The sequence below is a fragment of the Cervus elaphus genome, chromosome 15 (genome assembly GCF_910594005.1).
Source record: "Cervus elaphus chromosome 15, mCerEla1.1, whole genome shotgun sequence".
Lineage (NCBI taxonomy): Eukaryota > Metazoa > Chordata > Mammalia > Artiodactyla > Cervidae > Cervus > Cervus elaphus.
In genome coordinates, this window is record NC_057829.1 from 19,439,915 (window position 1) to 19,461,445 (window position 21,531).

The 21,531-nt window shown below is 36.9% G+C and overlaps 1 protein-coding gene across 3 annotated transcripts in view; it reads right to left on the reverse strand.

The window, feature by feature from the left end:
• The window catches only part of JMJD1C (jumonji domain containing 1C), a 302,277-nt gene that overhangs the window by 139,618 nt on the left and 141,128 nt on the right, over positions 1-21,531 (reverse strand). Inside the window, exon 1 of one of the 3 annotated variants that reach the window (XM_043927020.1) lies at positions 14,364-14,441. The exons of the other annotated variants lie outside the window; for them this stretch is intronic. The gene's annotated coding sequence lies outside the window, so the exon portion shown is untranslated. Of the gene's footprint in view, positions 1-14,363; positions 14,442-21,531 lie in introns of those variants that run through there. 3 annotated transcript variants of the gene reach the window in all.

Genomic DNA, 21,531 nt, shown 5'->3' on the forward strand with positions numbered 1-21,531 from the left:
TCCAGAAAGTGGGCATAGAGGAAACTTACCTCAACATGGGGGCTTTCCTGGTGGCTCAGACAGTCAAGAGTCTGCCTGCAATGCGGGAGACCTGAGTTTGACTCCTGTGTCAGGAAGATCCCTTAGAGAAAGGAATGGCTACTCACTCCAGTCTTCCTGCCTGCAGAATTCCATGGACAGAGGAACCTGACAGGCTACAGTCCATGGGGTCACAAAGAGTTGGACATGACTGAGTGACTAACACGCACAGCTCAACAGAACAAAGCCCATGTATGACAAACCAACAGCAGACATTATTCTCAATGGTGAAAAAAAATGAAAGCATTTTGTTTAAGATCAGAAAGAAGACACGGGTGCTCACTCTTGTCACTATTAATTCAATATAGTTTTGGAAGTCCTAGTCATGGCAATCAAGAACAAAAAGAAATAAAAGGAATCCGAATTGGAAAAGAAGAAGTAAAACTGTCAGTGTTTGCAGATGACATGACACTACACACAGAAAATCCTAAATATACCACCAAAAAACTAACTAATCAATTAATTCAGCAAAGTTTCAGGACACAAAATTAATACACAGAAATCTCTTGTATTCCTATCCACTAACAACAAAAAAATGGCAACCCACTCCAGTATTCTTGCCTGGAGAATCCCAGGGACAGAGGAGCCTGGTGGGCTGCCATCTATGGGGTCGCACAGAGTCAGATACGACTGACATGACTTAGCAGCAGCAGCAACAACAAAAAATGAGAAAGAAAAATTAAGGAAACAACTCCACTTACCACTACAACAAAAAGAATAAAATACATAGGAATTAACAACCCACCTAAGGAGAAAATGACCTGTATGCAGAAAACTATAAGATACTGATGAAAGAGGACACAAACAGATGGAGAGATATATCATGTTCCTAGATTGGGAGAATCAATAATGTGAAAATGACTGTACTGCAGAAAGCAATCCACAGATTCAATGCAATGCCTATCAAATTACCAAGGCCATTTTTCACATAGCTAGAACAAAAAATTTTACAATTTGTATTGAAACACAATGTACCTTGCATAGCCAAAGCAATCTTGAGGAAAAAAAACAGAGATGGAGCAATCAGGCTTCCTGACTACAGACTATACTACAAAGCTACACTAATGAAAACAGTAGCATTCTAGCACAAAAAAGAAACATAGATCAATGGAATAGAAAGCCCAGAGAGAAACCCGTAGACCTATGGTCACTGTGTCTTTGACAAAGGAGGCAAGAATATGCAATGAAGAAAAGACAGCCTCTTCAGTAAGTGGTGATGGAAAAGCTGGACAGCTACATGTAAAAGACTGAAATCAGAACACTTCCTAATACCATACACAAAAGTAAACTCAAAATTAATTAAAGCTCTAAATGTAAGGCTAGACAGACAAGTCTCATAATGGGAGAAAATATCTGCAAATGAAGCAAATGACACAGGATAACTTTCCAAAATATACAAGCAGCTCATGCAGCTCAGTATCAAATAACAAACAACGCAATCAGAAAATGGGCAAACCGACAATTATCCACAGAAGACATACAGACAGCCAACAACATGATGACACATGAAAAGATGCTCAAACTTACTTATTATTAGAGAACTGCAAATAAAAACTATGATGAGGTATCACCTAACACAGGTCAGAATGACCATCATCAAAAAAGGCCTACAAACAATAAATGTCACAGAGGGTATGGAGAAAAGGAAATCCACTTGCACTATTGGTAGATACGTAAATTGATACAACCACTATGCACAACAGTATGGAGGTTCCTTAAAAAACTAAAACTACCCATATGACCCAACAATCTCACTCCTGGGCATATATCCTGGAAACCCATAGTTGAAAAAGACACATGTACCCCAATGTTCACTGCAGCACTATTTACAATAGCCAGGACATGGATGCAACCTAAATGTCCATCAACAGATAAAGAAGATGTAGGACATATATACAAGGGAATGTTACTCAGTCATAAAAAGGAATCAAAGTGGGTCATTTGTAGTGATATGGATAAACCTAAGAGTCTGACACACCGAGAGAAGTGAGAAAGAGAAAAGCAAATATTGTATATTAACACATATATATGGAATCTAGGAAAATGGTACTGATAAATCTATTCACGGGGCAGCAGTAGAGATGTAAACGTAGAGAATGGACTTGTGGAAATGGTAGGAAGGAGAGGCTGTGTTGAATTTAGAGAGCAGCACTGACATATATACACCAGCTATCTGTTGTATATATGTACATATACACAGTATATACACTATCTGTTTAAAACAGATAGCTAGTTGGAAGATGCTATTTAGCACAGGGAGCTCAGCTTGGTGCTCTGTAATGACCCAGAGGGTTGGGAAGGGAGGTTGGGTGGGAGAGTCTCAAGAGGGAGGGGATATATGTGTATATATATATATATAAAACTGATTCACATAGGGCTTCCCTGATAGCTCAGTTGGTAAAGAATCCGCCTGCAATGCAGGAGACCCCAGTTCAATTCCTGGGTCAGAAAGATCTGCTCAAGAAGGGATAGGCTACCCACTCTAGTACTCTTGGATTTCTCACTGTGGCTCAGCTGGCAAAGAATCCACCTGCAATGCAGGAGACCCGGGTTCGATCCCTATGATGGGATGATCCCCTGGAGAAGGGAAAGGCTACCACTCCAGTATTCTGGCCTAGAGAATTCCATGGACTGTATAGCCCATGGGGTCACAAAGAGTCACACACAACTGAGCAACTTTCACTTTCTTTTTCACTTTCATAACTCATTCACACACTCAACACTGTAAAACAATTATATTCCAATTTTTTAAAAAACCAATGTATGAAAAATTAACATATAAACGAAAATTAGACACTATTGGGCCAAGAATAGAGAGGAGAGCATAGGACAGAAATGGTTACTTAGCCAAAAGCCAAGCAGGGCCGGGCTGAGACATTAAGTAAGAGAGAAAGTCAAGAAACGTTTCATTCAGAGTCATGAAAGAAGTGCCTAGTCAACAATACAGGGAAAGCTTAATGGCTACAACAAACTAATTGAGCCTAGAGATAATACTAGTGTGTCTGGAAGTGCAAGTTGGTAAATAATGGCTATTCATTCAGAAAACAGGAATTACACTGAATGCAAGAAAGGTAACAGGAAACTAAGAATCAACTCTCATATATTCTTAGTATACTTAAATGCGATATAAAATGAGATGACAGGTACAAGAGACCTGGCTTTTTTCTTCTTGAAAATGATTGCAAATAACAATAAAACAAATAAAAAATAATCAATACTTCCATCATCTAAACAATGACAATGGCTAAATTTTATTAAGCTTATTACATACCACGGATCATGTTATGCATTCTCTCAATTTTTAAATAATTTATCTTGGATGTACTCAACACTACCTAGTTTATCCTTATAACAAACACCATTTTTATATGTAATAGCTTGAGAAATCAAGGTTAAGAAAAATAATCAAATTTCACAAAACTAAGTAAATGTCTGAGCCCATAACTCAAACTCACATCCTATCTCAATGAGGAGCATGCTAAGACTCTTTAAGGGAGGTAGTAGCCCAAAATATGGCCCACAATCCAAGGAGCTTCCAGTAGTGATGGAGACCAGATTAATACACATGAAACACCATAAAATTATTTTATACTGACTACAAGATATAAACATAAAAAGAATGTTCTTATTTAGATACACTCATTCATTCAACAAATGTTTCCGGAGACCCTGATATGTGCCAGGCACCAGTAGTAGCAAAGCAGATACATCAGTATAGCAACAAAATTCCTGCCTATGGAGATCACAGTCCTAACATGTATGTGCATGACTGGTAAGGAAATGGCAAGAAACAACAAGTCAGATGGTGGGTAAGTGCATTTTAGAAAGAAGAGAGAGATTTTCAGTGTTTTAAACTTTCTTTGATTAAGTTTATATGCAGTGATTACTCAATAATCAGAGAAAGTTTAAAATGCTGAAACACCAACCAACAGAATGATCTGATAATACTGGGGAAAGATTGGCAGTACACTTGATAACTCTTGAATTTGTGTATATTTGAAATTTTCATGATAAAAGAACAAAATATTCCAAGAATTCCCTGGTGGTCCAGTGGTTGGGATCTGTGCTTTCATTGCCAAGGGCCCAGGCTCAATCCCTGGTAGGGAAACTAAGATCCCACAAGCTGCTCAGGATGCCCCCACTCCCAAAAAAGACAAAAGATTTTCAGGAAGGATTCTAGCCCCCCAAATTATTATAAATAGACAGATATTTTCATAAATAACTTAAAATAATATTATATTTGTGGACATGTGTGAAGTGTTGGGCTTATTTCCAAAGTTGTACCAGTGAGGGCTTACTGTCATAGCTGATTTATATATGATTTTATTAACAAAATTGAAAGTCAACATATATATATATATATATAAATGCACAAATGTGGCAATAATTTTTATTTAAAACTAAGTGTTTTTCTTCCCAGACAGTGTATTTCTCGAGAACACTGATAAATAACTTTGCATCTTTCTATTCCAAGTACATAACATGTGCTAGCATCTAACATAATCTTAATGTCTAATAGATAGTCATGTCAAAAAGTTTAATATAGTTTATGTATTTTAACTCTGCTAAAAGGAAGACTCTTTAATCTACTCCATCTGAGGCACTGGTTTTGCTTATATTTAAGAAATTTAAATAGGCAATTATGTAGAAAACATTATATTTTAATACTATTTCACAAGATTTAGGATTCTTACCATATTCTATCTATAGATTATGAAAACTATTAACTTTAAAAGGCAAGATACTAATTTCTTTTAAATGAGACAGATTATTTAAATGTAAGATACAACATGCATACTCCCTTCCTTGCATATGAGGAAGGTAAAATACTGCTACTAGAAATTTCTCCCAAAGAAAAAATTTGAATAAAAATGCTACTACCATCATGACTGCCCTGCAAAATTTTCCCACCTATTTCAATAGTTACAATCCACTGGGAATTATGAGGCAGAAACCTAAAAGCAATAACCACACAGTTATCCTGCTACAAAAGTAAGGAAATGCCTTTTAACAATCTCTTCATATGAACACTTTCTATTTTGTCTTAAGACTTATTCAGTGCTTGCAAATGAAGTACAAGGCTCACTTCACCTTGATCTCATTTCTCAGTTAAATTTTGGATATTTAAACACTTATGACTTTTTCCAACAAAATTTACATCTAAGTATAAACATATTTCCTTAAGCCAAACGCCAAAATGAAATCACTAGGTTGTTTCTTAGGACAACAAGAAATAAAATGTACTAAAATCCGAGATTATTCTGAGTGCGACTAAAAAGCAAAGAAGGAACTTGAATGATACATGGCACCCTTAAATAACCTTCAAAGACTGTACTGACTAAACTCTGGGGCAGGGGGTGGAAACTACCGTCACAGAATACATTAAATGCTAACTCAAAGGAGGTAACAGACATATTCTATTATCCTTTGGCATGTAACACTTTTTAGCACTATTAAATCGATTTATTGGCATAAAAAGTTTTGATTAACAAAGATGAAACACAACATGGTCTTTGCTATTCTTCCCTAATATAAATTGTGTTGAAACAAGTTTGTGGTGTTTTTTTTTTGAGACTTCTTTTTAGTTTAGGAAAATACATCTAACTTGGCCTTTACTTTAATACATCAATAATCAAATTTTATCAATTCCATGTTCTTTGAATTAAAATAGTAATGAACACAAGTTAATATAATCTATAATTACATGTCCTATGAGTACATTCAGGCAATTTTGTTTTAAATTGTGATTTCTTTTGTTTTTTGTTTCCTAGCTAGGAAGTTCTGGTCCTTCACAGAAAGAAGTGACCTAGAAAAATGGAGACACTACCTCACAGAGGATAAGGTCAGACAGCACAGTCTGACAAAATGCCTCTGGATACTGCTATCAGAAACTGTCGTTCTAAGTAGTTTCGACCTTGATAATAAAATCTGTAACAAACAACCTGGATAAAGAATCCAAAACTGGTGTTTATCTAGGAGTGAGAACAATGCAAGAAAAATCTTTGTACTGTATAAAACATCTTCAGTTCAGTTCAGTTGCTCAGTCGTGTCTGCCTTTGCAACCCCATGAATTGCAGCACGCCAGGCCTCCCTGTCCATCACCAACTCCCGGAGTTCACTCAAACTCATGTCCATCGAGTCAGTGATGCCATCCAACCATCTCATCCTCTGTTGTGCCCTTCTACTCCTGCCCCCAATCCCTCCCAGCATCAGGGTCTTTTCCAATGAGTCAACTCTTCACATGAGGTGGCCAAAGTACTGGAGTTTCAGCTTCAGCATCAGTCCTTCCAATGAACACCCAGGACTGATCTCCTTTAGGATGGACTGGCGGGATCTCCTTGCTGTCCAAGGGACTCTCAAGAGTCTTCTCCAACACCACAGTTCAAAAGCATCAATTCTTCGGCGCTCAGCTTTCTTCACAGTCTAACTCTCACATCCATACATGACCACTGGAAAAACCATAGCCTTGACTAGACGGATCTTTGTTGGCAAAGTAACGTCTCTGCTTTTCAATATGCTATCTAGGTTGGTCAAAACTTTCTTTCCAAGGAGAAAGTGTCTTTTAATTTCATGGCTGTAATCACCATCTGCAGTGATTTTGGAGCCCAGAAAAATAAAGTCAGCCACTGTTTCCACATCTATTCCCCAGGAAGTGATGGGACCAGATGCCATGATCTTGGTTTTCTAAACATTGAGCTTTAAGCCAACTTTTTCCACTCTCCTCTTTCACTTTCATCAAGAGGCTTTTTGGTTCTTCTTCACTTTCTGCCTTAAGGGTGGTGTCATCTGCATATTTAAGGTTATTGATATTTCTCCCGGCAATCTTGATTCAAGCTTGTCCTTCCTTGAGCCCAGCGTTTCTCATGATGTACTCTGCATATAAGTTAAATAAGCAGGGTAACAATATACAGCCTTGACGTACTCCTTTTTCCTATTTGGAACGAGTCTGTTGTTCCATGTCCAGTTCTAACTGTTGCTTCCTGACCTGCATACAGGTTTCTCAAGAGGCAGGTCAGGTGGACTGGTATTCCCTTCTCTTTCAGAATTTTCCACAGTTTATTGTGATCCACACAGTCAAAGGCTTTGGTATAGTCAATAAAGCAGAAAGAGATGTTTTTCTGGAACTCTCTTGCTTTTTCGATGATCCAGCTTAGTACTATATAAAAAACTTTATGTTTTTCAATATAGTGCAAAAGTAGAGAAGAATATGATCATCAGATGCCGTATTCCATAAAATTTGGTATCTATTCATGATAAAAAGAATCAGACAAAATACGAAAAGTTCCTCAACCAGCAGAGACAAACATAATATGGATAAATCTTAAGTGTGAAATCACATCTATTTACTACTTCAGTGACAGTCCAATGAATAAAGACAAAAAACTTTTTTCTAAATTTAAAAATCACTGAAACACATCAAAAAATACATAAATACATGCAGAAAACAGTACAGAATGAAATGTCAATAAATATGTTAGTACTTCCTAAATTGATGTAATTGCAATAAAAAATATCCACAGTGATTATTGTGCAATTTGACCAGTTAATTTGCTACTAACTGTGGTATTTCAGTTCTACAATGTCCTCTTGATTCACTTTCATTTTTAATTTTCTTGAATGTGTCTTTATTTTACAGTTTGAGTCTTCATTATACCATTATGTGGATATTCTGTTCATCTGTTTCTACTGTACATTGGTTTATTTGGTTTTTCATCCCTGTATCCTTTTAGGCTGGACAGAGATCTTCTAACTGGTTTTGTCAGATACTATATACAAGAAAGAAAAGAGATAATTTGAAGCTTTTGGTAATATTATCTTTCCAGGGATAGAATAACATTTGTTTTTAACAGGCAGCTTAAAGCAAAGGATACTAGTAAAGCTTGGATCATTGTAAACCAGTGATGGAGATGACTGAACACTGGGCTTTAATTCCTATAAAGCCTGGTCTATTTCAGTATACTATTTAGTGTTTCTTAAAAGGGGGTGACTTTGTTGACCAGAGAACATTTGGCAATATATGGAAACATTTTCCATCATCACAATGAAAATACAAGTAGGGGCTGGTACAGGTGTCTACTCAATAGAAAGAGGAATGTAGCTAAACGTCTTTCAATGTACAAGACAGTTTCCCACAACAAAGAATTACTCATCCACAGTGTCAACAGTGCTGAAATTGAGAAACACTGATTAGAGTATAGTTTCCTCAGGTTTTCACATAAAATCTAAGAAATTTAAGCAAACAGTTTTCTTCTGAAAGGTCATGAACTCAAACTTTTTATCTTCCTAGTCCAGTAAGTGTGACAAGATAGCTACTTAGCTTCTCAGCCTCTTGGTGGTCTTCTCTAGAATCTGCACACCATAGGGGATAAAAGAAAGCCCAAATGCCAGTCTCAATATATTAGCTTTCTTTCCCCCCCAGAGCTTTAACCCTGTAATTTTTCACAACTTTTTTTTCACACACTCTATATGACGTCCTAAAGATTATTTAATTTTTATTCAACTTCTCCAGGGGCTCTCAATAGTGGAGCTGATTCAAATTATCTTCTCTACCTGACAAGATTCTAAATATATATGGGAGAACAAAAGGACAAGAAGCAGCACTATACTCCCGAAGAACAATAAAATGGTTGTCTTGGCTTGCCCCACCAGATTTCAAGCCATTCTGACAAACACACAAGAAAAAAACATTTTTTTAATTTAAAAAATGAGACCAAAAACCCGAAGAAAAACAACAACAACAAATCCTCAAATAAATAAAGAAATACTAATTACACTATGTGCTACTAGAATATGAATATGGAGTGGGGGAGGACAGAAAAGATAAATCCTCCAAATAAGCTAAACATACATGGAAACAAATGACAAAAGCAGGCATTAAAGACTGACAGAAAAAGGACCGAGTCTTTACTGAGGCAACTGATAACACAAATAAAATAAGAAAGTGAACATTTAACAACTACCTCACAGCATATACAGTCAATTCTAGCTGGAATAAACAGGAAGGGAAAAAAAAAAACAAACTACCAAACATAATCAAACTGTAAAATGGACAACAGTCATGGTCAGATTTTTTTTTCTTTTTTTTTATGGTCAGATATTTAACTGAAGAGGAAATACAGATGGCAAATAAGCACATGAAATCAACATCATTAGCCATTAGAGAATTACAGACTAAAACTACAGCATGGTATTATTTCACAAATAACTGAATGACTAACATAAAATAATAGTGACGACACCAAATGCTGGCAAGAACACAAAGAAACTGGACCATTCATGTATTACTGACGAAAATGTAAAATGTTATGCTCACTACAGAAAAGAAAATGTCAGTTTCTTATAAACCAAACATGTACTTGCCACATGACCCAGTAAAATAAACTTTCAGGTGGCATTTATCCCAGAAAAAAAACAAAACAAAACTAATGTCAAAACAGAAAACTGTTGATGAATGTTCATAGCACCTTTATTCATAATAGCAAAAAACTGGAAATAATGCTAATGTCCTTCAACAGGTGAAGATGAAACAAACTGGTACATCTATACCTTGGAAATGTTACTCAGCAACAAAAGAAACTTACTGATTCACACACAAACTTAAGGAAATTGTGCTTAGTGAAAAATTCCATCCCTTTTCAGATGGATACAGTATGATTCCACTGAGACAATATTGTTGAAATTATAGAAAAAGCTTAGTGGTTTTCAGGGACTGGGAACTACAAACAGAAGTTCTCCTGAGGGATCCACATGATGGAAATATTCCGTATCTTGACTGTGGTGGTAGTCACATAAGTCTAAACAGTGATCAAACTGTATACAACACATACAATCACAAAGTACATTAAAAAAACTGGTGAAATCTGAATACACAACTGTATTTCCTCACTGTTCGGCAATAATTCAGCACTATTCAGCAATAATGCTGAATTATACTATTGCTGAATAAGATGTCATACTATTAGGAGAAACTAGGTTTCTTTCTGTGTTTCCCCGGGTAAGTCTCTTTCCCTCTCTGAGCCTCAGGTCCTGGTCTGTAGGTGGATTCTAATTCTACCAGTTTCTTCTAGCCTAGCAAGTATAAAGAAACTCATCCTTAGACTGCAGGTGTACTATAGGGACGCCACTGAAAAGAAAGGCAGAAATGCGACAAATTCAGGACAGCCAGTCTCTGTGCCCAAATGAATGCCAGACAGCTCAGAGAAAGAGGAGCAATCCTGTGGCCCCAGAAACCATTTATTCATGAGCAGGGTGACAATAAACAGCCTTGAAGTACTCCTTTCCAAATTCTGAACCAGTCAGTTGTTTCATGTCTGGTTACAATTTTTGCTTCTTGACCTGCATACAGGTTTCTCAGGAGGCAGGCAGAGTAGTCTGGTATTTTCATCTCTTGAAGAATTTTACACAGTTTGTTGTGACCCAAACAGTTAAAGGTTTTGGCATAGTCAATGAAGCAGAGTAGATGTTCTTCTTAAATTCCCTTGCTTTTTCTATGATCCAACAGATGTTGGCAATTTGATCTCTGGTTCATCTGCCTTTTCTAAATCCAGCTTGTACATCTGGAAGTTTTCGGTTCATGTACTGCTGAAGCCTAGGTTGAAGGATTTTGAGCACTACCTTGCTAGCATGTGAAACGAGTGCAACTGTGCGGTAGTCTGAGCATTCTTTGGCATTGCTGTTCTCTGGGATTGGAATGAAAACTGACCTTCTCCAGTCCTATGGCCACTGCTGAGTTTTCCAAATTTGCTGACATACTGAGTGCAACACACTAACAGCATTATCTTTCAGGATTTGAAATAGTTCAGCTGGAATTTCAACACCTCCACTAGCTTTGTTTGTAGTAATGCTTCCTATGGCCCACTTAACTTCACACTCCAGGATGTCTGGCTCTAGGTGAATGATCACACTGTCGTGGTCATTTGGGTCATTACGACTTTTTCTGTACAATTCTTCTGGATATTCTTGCCACCTCTTCTTAATCTCTTGTGCTTCTGTTAGGTCCTTGCTGTTTCCGTCCTTTATTGAGCCCATCTTTGCATGAAATGTTCCCTTGGTATCTCCAATTTTCTAGTAGAAATCTCTAGTCTTCCCCATTCTATTCTTTTCCTCTATTTCTTTGCTTTGTTCACTTAAGAAGGCATTTTTTATCTCGCCTTTCTATTCTCTGGAATTCTGCATTCAGTTGCATATAATTTTCCCTTTCTCCCTTGCCTTTCACTTCTCATTTCAGCTATTTGTAAAGCCTTCTCAGACAACCATTTTGCCTTTCTGCATTTCTTTTTCTTTGGGATGGTTATCATAAGTTTGTTTTCTAAGTCTGTGAGTTTGTTTCTCCTTTGTAAGTAAATTCATTTGTATCATTTTTTTGGATTTCAATTATAAGTGATATCATACGATATTGTCTTTCTCTGTCTGACTTACTGGATTTATTATGATAATCTCTAGGTCCATCCATGTTGCTGAATATAGCATTGCTTTATTTTTAAATTTAACTGCTGTTTTATACTGAAGTATAGTTTATTTGCATATTTTTTATGGCTCAATAATATTCCATTATGTGTGTGTATATTATATATACACCCACACACATACATACACCACATCTTCTTTATCCATTCCTCTGTCAATGGACATTTTGGTTCTTCCATTTTTGGCTATTTTAAGTAGTGCTGCAATGAACATTGACATGCATGTATCTTTTCAAATTATGGTTTTCTCTGGACATATCCAGAGAAAATGCCCAGGAGTGGGAATGCTGGATCTTATGGCAGTTCTATTTTTACTTTTTTTACGGAATTTCCACACATTCTCCGTAGTAGCTGTATCAATTTACATTCCTACCAGCAGTACAGGCTGGATCAGGAAGATCACCTGGAGTAGGAAATGGCAACCCACCCAAGTATTCTTGCCTGGAAAATTCCATGGACAGAGGAGCCTGGCATGTTATAATCCACAGGGTTGCAAACAGTCAGACATGACTGAGCACTCATGTGCAGCAATGCTGGAGGGCTCCTTTTTCTTCACACCCTCTCCAGCATGTATTGTTTGTAGACTTTTTGATGATGGCCATTCTGACTAGGCAGGATGTAGTTAATATGGAGAGTAAAAGGTGATTAGACAGAAATGAATTAGGCCTGTGAGGCGATAATGGAACAAAAAAGGAAATGTGGTAAGCCAGTATATGTAAGATTTTTTAATAAAACAAAGAGTTCATACTATTGCTTCCAATCAAGACATTTACTATTAATGAAATAGAACTAGAAGTCAAAAATAAAGCAACACATATATCAAGCGATTTTCAATAGAGATGCCAAAGCAATTCAATGGAAAAATAAGTCTTTTCAACAAATGGTGTTGGTACAATTGGATATTCATTTCCCAAGAACAAAAGAATTTCTACCTTTCCCTTGTACCATGAACAAAAACCACCTTCTACGGTAGACCTAAATATAAAATTAAAAAGCATAAATCTTTTAAAAGAAAACCTCTATGATCTAGATCTGGGCAGAAGTGCCTTAGTTTATTCACTATGATATAAACATACTGTATCTTGGGAGCATAAAACATACCGTATCTTGGGAGCATAAAACATACTGTATCTTGGGAGCATAAAAAAAAAAATTATTTCTCACAGTTTAGGAGGCTGGGGAATCCACGGTCAAGGTTTGAGCAAATGTCTGGTGAGGGCCTGCTTTCCGGCTCATAGATGTGTCTTTTCACTATGTCCTTAAGTAGTAAAAGGGAAAAGGAGCTTTCTAGGGCTGCTTTTATAAGGGCACTAATCCCACTCATGAGGGCAGAGTTTAGCCTCATCACCTCCCAAAGGCTTCACCTCCTATCATCACTCTGCAGGTATTACAAAATATGAACTTGGGGAGACGCTAGCGTTCAGTCCACAGCACTGAGAAATGGTCACAAACTAAAGGAAACTAGAGAAACTTGACAACCAAATGCAATGTGGTAGCTTGGACTGATCCTAAAACACAAAGAGGACATTGATGTAAACAATGATGAACTCTAAATAAGGTCTCAACGGTAATGTCACTTCTCGGTTTTGACAATTATATCATGGTCATGCAAATTTTTAACAATGAGGAAAACTGGATGACAAGTATAAGGTAAAACTCTACTTTGTACTAACATGCAGCTTTGTCCACTCTAAATTATCAAAAAATAAGTTTTTAATATTTTAAAATATTTTTTAAAAAATGGGCAAAGAGTTGATCAAAAAATACATACACTGTGCCAGACTCACAGGACAATATAGATGATGTCTAATTTGCATACAACAGTGAAATCAGGGGGGAAACAAAGTTAATATATGATGATTCTCCAGTAACTGACCTCTATACCTTTCTCGCCTCCTTCCTAACAATTTGGGACTCATCAACTTCTCAGTCTTTCCTTGACTACCTATATAAAGGATAGGATGATTTTTAGTGAAAAAGGCAGAGTAAATATAAAGGAAAAGAAGAGAATACATGAGGACTGGAGGCTGAAAGATGTGAAGACTGTACTAGGGATTAGGTTGGGACTGTTTTCAAAAGATAAAATTTTTATAAGTAAGGGCTATGCACAGAAAGCAAATCTACAAGTATAAAAGCTGGGAAAAAAAGGTTTTGTTTTAGAAAAAAGCCTGCTGTGCGTTACACATACAACCTAGTTATGGTTATTTTTTGAAGCTACAGAAAAAATAAAAATAATTTCCATACCCTTAGATAACTGCAGTATTAAAGAGATTAATACTGAGTGCCACTGAGGTACTAAGTAAGGAGACCTGACTTAACCTGGATAGGAGATAAGTTTGAGTCTTTAAAAAATGGGCTCTTATAAAATTTGTTCAATTCTCCTTGATTTTATAAACTTAAAAGATTGTAATCAGTCACCTTCATTTTGAAGTACTGTGACTTTCTGTGTATTTGATTCAGATGTCCTAGGAACCAGTTTGTTTCTTCAGGCTAGTCACTTGGGAAATGGGAATGTGTCTATGTAGTAGAAATCCTTATAAAATCACAAATTTTGAAATGTAAACAACAAAGAGTACTTCTCATCACAAATAGCAGAAAAGTAACTTGAGGATAAAATAATTATAAGATTAGACAGACATCTCAGAATCCAAAAAGGAACAAAAGACGAGGGTCTCACAGATTACATCTATACCTAGGAGTTGTTAAGAACCGTAACGGTCCTCTTCATCTCTCACTGCTGCTTCTTTTTTGAAGATTGAAGCTTCATACTAGAGAAAAACTAAAACTTGTATGTGTACCTATTCAAAGAGGGCCACTCACATTATTCCAAGTTTAGCAATATACAGGCTAGGTGTCCATCCTTGATCTGATCATCAAAGACTAGGAGAAAGAAGGATGCTGCAATACAAAAGAAAGCCATTCAGGTTTTCTGATACTGAAGGGAAAAAGGCAGTTTTCAGAAAAACTGTTATCTTCAACAAAGAAGGTGCTTTTCAGCACAGTTAAAAAATAATATAAATATATGTAACATTTTGGGGCCTCCCATATATCTTACAGGCAGATTATCAAATGTAATTCATGTTTTCGTATTTAAATCTTTAAAAGAAAAAACCACTACATTTTTTTTTTGTTTGTATTACATGGGATATCAACTAAATAGTTCAAGAATCCAGTATTTTCTGAGCTACCAGATATTTTTCTATGACCTTATATTTAAGGTAACTACCATGTCTGAAATCAATTTTTGCACTGGTCTAATAAGTAACCTAGAACAGGGATGGTCTGATTCAGCTGCTGCTGCTAAGTCACTTCAGTCATGTCTGACTCTTTGTGACCCCATGGACTGTAGCCCACCAGGCTTTTCTGTTCACAGGGATTCTCCAGGCAGGAATACTGGAGTGAGCTGCCAAGCCCCTCTCCAGGGGAACTTCCCAACCCAGGGATCGAACCCAGGTCTCCCACAGTTCAGGCGGACTCTACCATCTAAGATACCATGGAAACCCCTATTTCCTCCTATTTTGCTCCTATTTCAAATTACCTTAGAAAATCAGTGTCACAGTAAACTACCCCTTCTCTCTCACATCATAATTTAGTTATATTAAAATATTATTTTAAAAACTAGTTCAAAATTCATTGGCTAATGAGAACTTCAGTTTTGGGGAAAAGAAAGTTTAAAAATGTCTGGATTTAGGTGCTCCTACATGATATGGCATTCCAACTGTATTTTCATACCAAAAGTAAAGTTGGCCCCTGAAGGGTGACATTTTCAACAAACCTTTATGACTCCGCAGTATGGAAAAAGGTAAAAAACGAAAAACAAATTTTTATACAATGTGTGTGTATGTATGTACATACATATATATAATCTAATCTCTGATTTAAGGGCTTTTTTCCCCCCATATACGAACATTCAATCAGAAACAAAGGAAATGAGTTTCTTAACTTCAGTTACAAAAAAGCACAGAGGTCAATGAGTAAACAGATGATCGGAAAAAAAAAATTAATAGACCATATATTTGAACGGTTCTCAAAATACATAAGATAATATGCAGAGGAAATTCCATCCCTTTGCCCCTCCATTCCTTTATCTATATATCTATTCTTCAAACAAACAGACCTATTTGAAACATACAGTATCATGAAGATAACCAGTATTACTGATTTCTTATGCGCCCTTGTGGAGTTCCTCTAGGAGTATTTAAGTACACACAAAAATGTATTAACTTCTCTCCCGTATCTTATACTTACTTTGAAAAAAATAATATAAGGCTATATGTCAAACAGTACAACTTGCTTTCACTTAATGAGATAATACGAAGTTATTTTTAATTATCATTACATTTAAACTACTAATGATAAAGACAAATATGAGGCTAAATAAAAGGCCTACATTTAAATGTTAAACACACACTCACAGATTTAGGTTTCAAGGCTGTCAGCAGTACTGATGTAAAACCATATTAGGAAAATGTTAATGATTTATACGACTGTAAATGAGAAATGAGATTTCCTAGGAGTTAGCTGAGGTTGCTTACCTATCTTCAGTAAAACATTAACCTCAGTGAGATTTCAAATGGCCTCTGTAAAAAGTATGGCAACTCCAAGGCTTAAGCTTAAACTTGACCACAACTAATATGTGAATAAACAAGTTACCTAATTAAAGTCAAGAACCTCCATTTTCAGCCCAGTAGCTATTTAGGTGAAGTGGCTAAAAACATAGAACTGAATAAAGAAAATATATTCCATAAATGGACAATACTATAACAATTTCTCACTTCCTCCTGGTATAAAGCAGCATTAAAGTTGCAGGAACATTTAAAACCCAGAAATTGCGCCATGCAATTTTTTTCTGCTTCCAAATTCAAAGAGGGGATAGAAACAGAAAACATTTTATTCTCTAAGCTAAAATGTAGCCTGGATTCTTGTTACCTTCAAATGTATATCTTTCTTGTGCAGAAAAAAATCTTTCATAAGAAAACTATATGTTAATATGAGCCCAAAGCATTTATCATGAAATCACCATAGTAAAAACAAATATTAAGAAGTTTATAAAAAAGAAAATTAAGACATAATACTAAGTATTATCAATTTTAAAGCAAAGCAACCCAAAGTATTGCTAACCAATGATAATGTTAAGAAAACATTAAAGTGTCATCAAAGTACCAAAAAAAGTGTTGGTATTTCCACCAAGAGACAAACTAAAGCAGGTGTCAGTGGGTCAGCAATGAGAATTTATGTCATCATCTCACACCACGAAGACTATGGAGATGTACTAGTTATTTAAACTAAGACTAGTCCAGAGTTCACAGCATGACTAATAAGATGCTTTATATAATCCATAAGTATGATTCATTCCTACAAATAGTTTACTAGGTAAAATATAAGGACCTTGAGTGTGGATAGGCTATGCTTTAGTCCCGTGTCTGTCAATCACAAGCTGCAGATCCCCAGACAAGTTGCTTTCATCTATACCTTCAGTTATCTCCTCTGCAAAATATAGATGATAAAAAGCTGCAAAGATTTAATTAGATGATACTTTTAAAAGTACCTGGTATGAAGTAAAAGGGGTTCCTTGGTGGTTCAGATGGTAAAGAATCTGCCTGCAATGCAGGAGACCTGGGTTGGATCCCCGGGTAAAGAAGATCCCCTGGAGAAGAGAATGGCAACCCACTCCCGTATTCCTGCCTGGAGAATTCCATGGACAGAGGAGCCTGGGAGGCTACAGTCCATGGGGTTGCAAAGAGTCAAACACTACTGAGCAACTAACACACACATACAAAGTAAAAAGTTATCAATAATGCTGTGTTGTCACATCCTATATGTCATTGATATTCAAGATACTATCCTCTAGTAGCTTGGAGATAGAGATACCTCTAAGGGAATCTCCTGGGAAAAGAGAAATTAAAAATACAAACAAAACATCTTTAACTATCATCCTCAAAATGCTGATAGAAAAATATGGAAAGCAAGCATATACAGAAATAATTAGACTGCAAGGACTTAACAAAAATATTCAATATTCTTATAAAAGACTTCTACGTATTTACAAAGAAGATTCTCTAATTACAATCAATGGAATTCTTGAAATGATGGACGAATACGAATCGCTCTGAATTTGTAGGAATTTAATGAGCGCCAAAAAATTGATGCTTCTGAACTATGGTGTTGTAGAAGACTCTTGAGAGTCCCTTGGACTGCAAGGAGATCCAATCAGTCCATCCTAAAGAAGATCAGTCCTAGGTGTTCAGTGGAGGGACTGATGCTGAAGTTGAAACTCCAGTACTTTGGCCACCTCATGCAAAGAGTTGACTCATTGGAAAAGACCCTGATGCTGGGAGGGATTGGGGGCAGGAGGAGAAGGGGACGACAGAGGATGAGATGGCTGGATGGCATCACCGACTCGATGGGCATGAGTTTTGAGTAAACTCCCGGAGTTGGTGATGGACAGGGAGGCCTAGCGTGCTGCGATTCATGGGGTCACAAAGAGTAGGACACAACTGAGCAACTGAACTGAACTGAATGAGCAGAAATAGATAAAAAGTGCTTACAGGTGAGGAAAAAGCATGAACAAAAGAACAGAGATGTTGAACTGTATACTGTTTTTCGGAAGTGCTAAGCATAAACAGGTATAGACAGAATGTAGTGTTATGGGAGGTAGGAGGGAAAGGTAATAAATTTAGTAAGACCCTAAATGCACTAGAATAATAACAGATTTCAAGCAATAAGAACTGATGGTAGGCAAAGAGTTTCTAAATAAACATACTATTTAAAGCTTTAGGGTTTTAAAAATCCTTAACATTATAAGCGATCTAGCTTGTAACTAAAAAGGGAAAGTACTTATTACTTCAGTATCATAAGCATCTGGTAACATCACAAAAATCTGTACCTATAAAATTATGCAAAAGGAATATTTTTAACTATTTATCTGAAAAGAACTCCCCACATGTTTGAAAGTTACTTCACAAATGCACACTTCAATCTTTCCTGTTACTTTGAAAAGTACATACTAAATGCTTTCTTATGTTTCTTTTTCATGTATTTTAAAACCTTACTATTAACTTGAAAATCATTCTACCATGTTACTTGCAATTAATATGTCAACAATTTTTTAAAACAACTGTTTTTCACATTCTCAATGTCATATTAAGTTCAGTACAGCAGCAACACCAACATATGACATGAATTGAAGAGATCTATATGAGGAAAAGACTGTAAAGCTCACAATTAATCACAATCTACATATGAATAATTTGAAAGTATAGATTAAATCAGTAAAAATCTAATTTTAGGTTTGCATTTCCTAAGAAATATTAATTTCAGCTGCTTCCAAATCCTCATATTTAAAAAAGGACATGCATATAGACTTACTCTGAGGGCACTAGCTGAATGGGGGCAACTTGAGCTGAAGTTTATAGAGATTCTGGAGAAGTAATAACAACGCAAAAGCCACAGTCTGATCAAAGATAGAAGGCTAGCAAGAGACTTACCGGCACAAACCTGGAACCACAAAGCAGGCTAACAAACCAAACCTTGAGGTCAGAGTAAAACTACCCTACTCTTTCTACCTTCCTGGGTCTACAAAGAAAGCTGAGTTGGTAGTGAGCAAATAGAACTTAAAAAAAATTTCTCTGAAGTTGTAACCATGAAATGAGCCCTCACATGGACTCATTCACATTAACTTAGTAATACAAAAAAAATTTTTTAAGCTTAGAATTTAAAGTGATCTAAGACCATCAGACCAGTTCAGTTCAGTTGCTCAGTCATGTCCGACTCTTTGCAAGCCTGTGGACTGCAACACTCCAGGCTTCCCTGTCCATCACTAACACCCGGCGCTGACTCAAAACTCATGTCCATCAAGTCAGTGATGCCATCCAACCACCTCATCCTGTCATCCCCTTCTCGTCCTGCCTTTAATCTTGCCCAGGATCAGGGTCTTTTCAAATCAGTCAGTTCTTCACATCAGGTGACCGAAGAATTGCAGTGTCAGCTTCAGCATCAGTCTTTCCAATATTCAGGACTTCATTTCCTTTAGGATGGACTGGTTGGATCTCCATGCAGTCCAAGGGACTCTCAACAATTTTCTCCAACACCACAGTTCAAAAGCATCAATTCTTCGGCCCTCAGCTTTCTTTACAGTCCAACTCTCACATCCATACATGACTACTGGAAAAAACATAATTTTGACTAGACGGACCTTTATTGACAAAGCAATGTGTCTGCTTTTAAATATGCTGTCTAGGTTGGCCATAACTTTTCTTTCAAGGAGAAAGCGTCTTTTAATTTCATAGCTGAAGTCAGCATCTGCAGTGATTTTGGAGCCCCCCCAAAATAAAATTCTGGCACCGCTTCCACTGTTTCCCCATCTATTTGCCATGATGTCATGGGACCAGAGGCCATGATCTTAGTTTTCTGAATGCTGAGTTTTAAGCCAACTTTTTCACTCTCCTTTTCCACTATCATCAAGAGGCTCTTTAGTTCTTTGCTATCTGCTGTAAGTATGGTGTCATGTGCATACCTGAGGTTATTGATATTTCTCACGGTAATCTTGATTCCAGCTTGTGCTTCCTCCAGTCCTTTCTCATGAAGTACTCTGCATATACATTAAATAAGCAGGGTAACAATATACAGCCTTGACATACTGCTTTCCAAACTGGAAACAGTCTGTTGTTCCATGTCAAGTTCTAACTGTTGTTTCTTGACCTGCACACAGATTTCTCAGGAAGCAGGTCAGGTATTCCCATCTCTTGAAGAATTTTCCAGTTTGTTGTGATCTACACAGTCAAAGGCTTTGGCATAGTCAATAAAGCAAAAGCAGATGTTTTCCTGGAAATCTCTTGCTTTTTTGATGATCCAACAGATGTTGGCAATTTGATTTTTGGTTCCTCTGCCTTTTCTAATCCAGCTTGAACATCTGGAAGTTCACAGTTCACGTACTATTGAAGCCTGGTCTGGAGAATTTTGAGCATTAGCGTATGAGATGAGTGCAAATTGTGCAGTCGTTTGACCATTATTTGGCATTACCTTTCTTTGGGACTGGAATGAAAATTGACCTTTTCCAGTCTTGTGGCCATTGCTGAGTTTTCCACATTTGCTGGCATACTGAGTGAAGCACTTTCACAGCATCAGCTTTCAGTATTTGAAATAGCTCAGCTGGAATTCCATCATCTCCACTAGCTTTGTTCATGGGGATGCTGCCTAAGGCCCATTTGACTTCACATTCCAGGATGTCTGGCTCTAGGTGAGTGACCACACCATCATGATCATCTGGGTCGTGAAGATCTTGTTTGTATAGTTCCTCCATGTATTCCTGCCGCATCTTCTTAATATCTTCTGCTTCTGTTACGCCCATACCGGTTCTGTCCCTTATTGTGACCATCTTTGCATGAAATGCTCCCTTGGTATCTCTAATTTTATTGAAGAGATCTCTAGTCTTTTCCATTCTACTGTTTTCCTCTATTTCTTTGCACTGATCACTGAGGAAGGTTTTCTTATCTTCCTGTTATTCTTTGGAACTCTGCATTGAAATGGGTACAGCTTTCCTTTTCTCCTTTGCCCTTCCATTCTCTTCTTCCTCAGACACCATTTTGCCTTTTTGCATTTCTTTTTCTTGGGGATGGTCTTGTTCACTGCCTCCTGTACAATGTCATGAACCTCCATCCATCATTCTTCAGGCACTCTTATCAGATCTAATCCCTTGAATCTATTTCTCACTTCCACTGTATAATCATAAGGGATTTGATTTAGGTCATACCTGAATGGTCTAGTGGTTTTCCCTACTTTCTTGTATTTAAGTCTGAATTTGGCAATAAGCAGTTCATGATCTGAGCCACAGTCAGCTCCTGGTCTTGTTTTTGCTGACTGTATAGAGCTTCTCCACCTTTGGCTGCAAAGAATATAATCAATCTGATTTCGGTACTGATCATCTGGCGATGTCATGTGTAGAGTCTTCTCGTGTTGTTGGAAGAGGGTGTTTGCTATGACCAGCTCA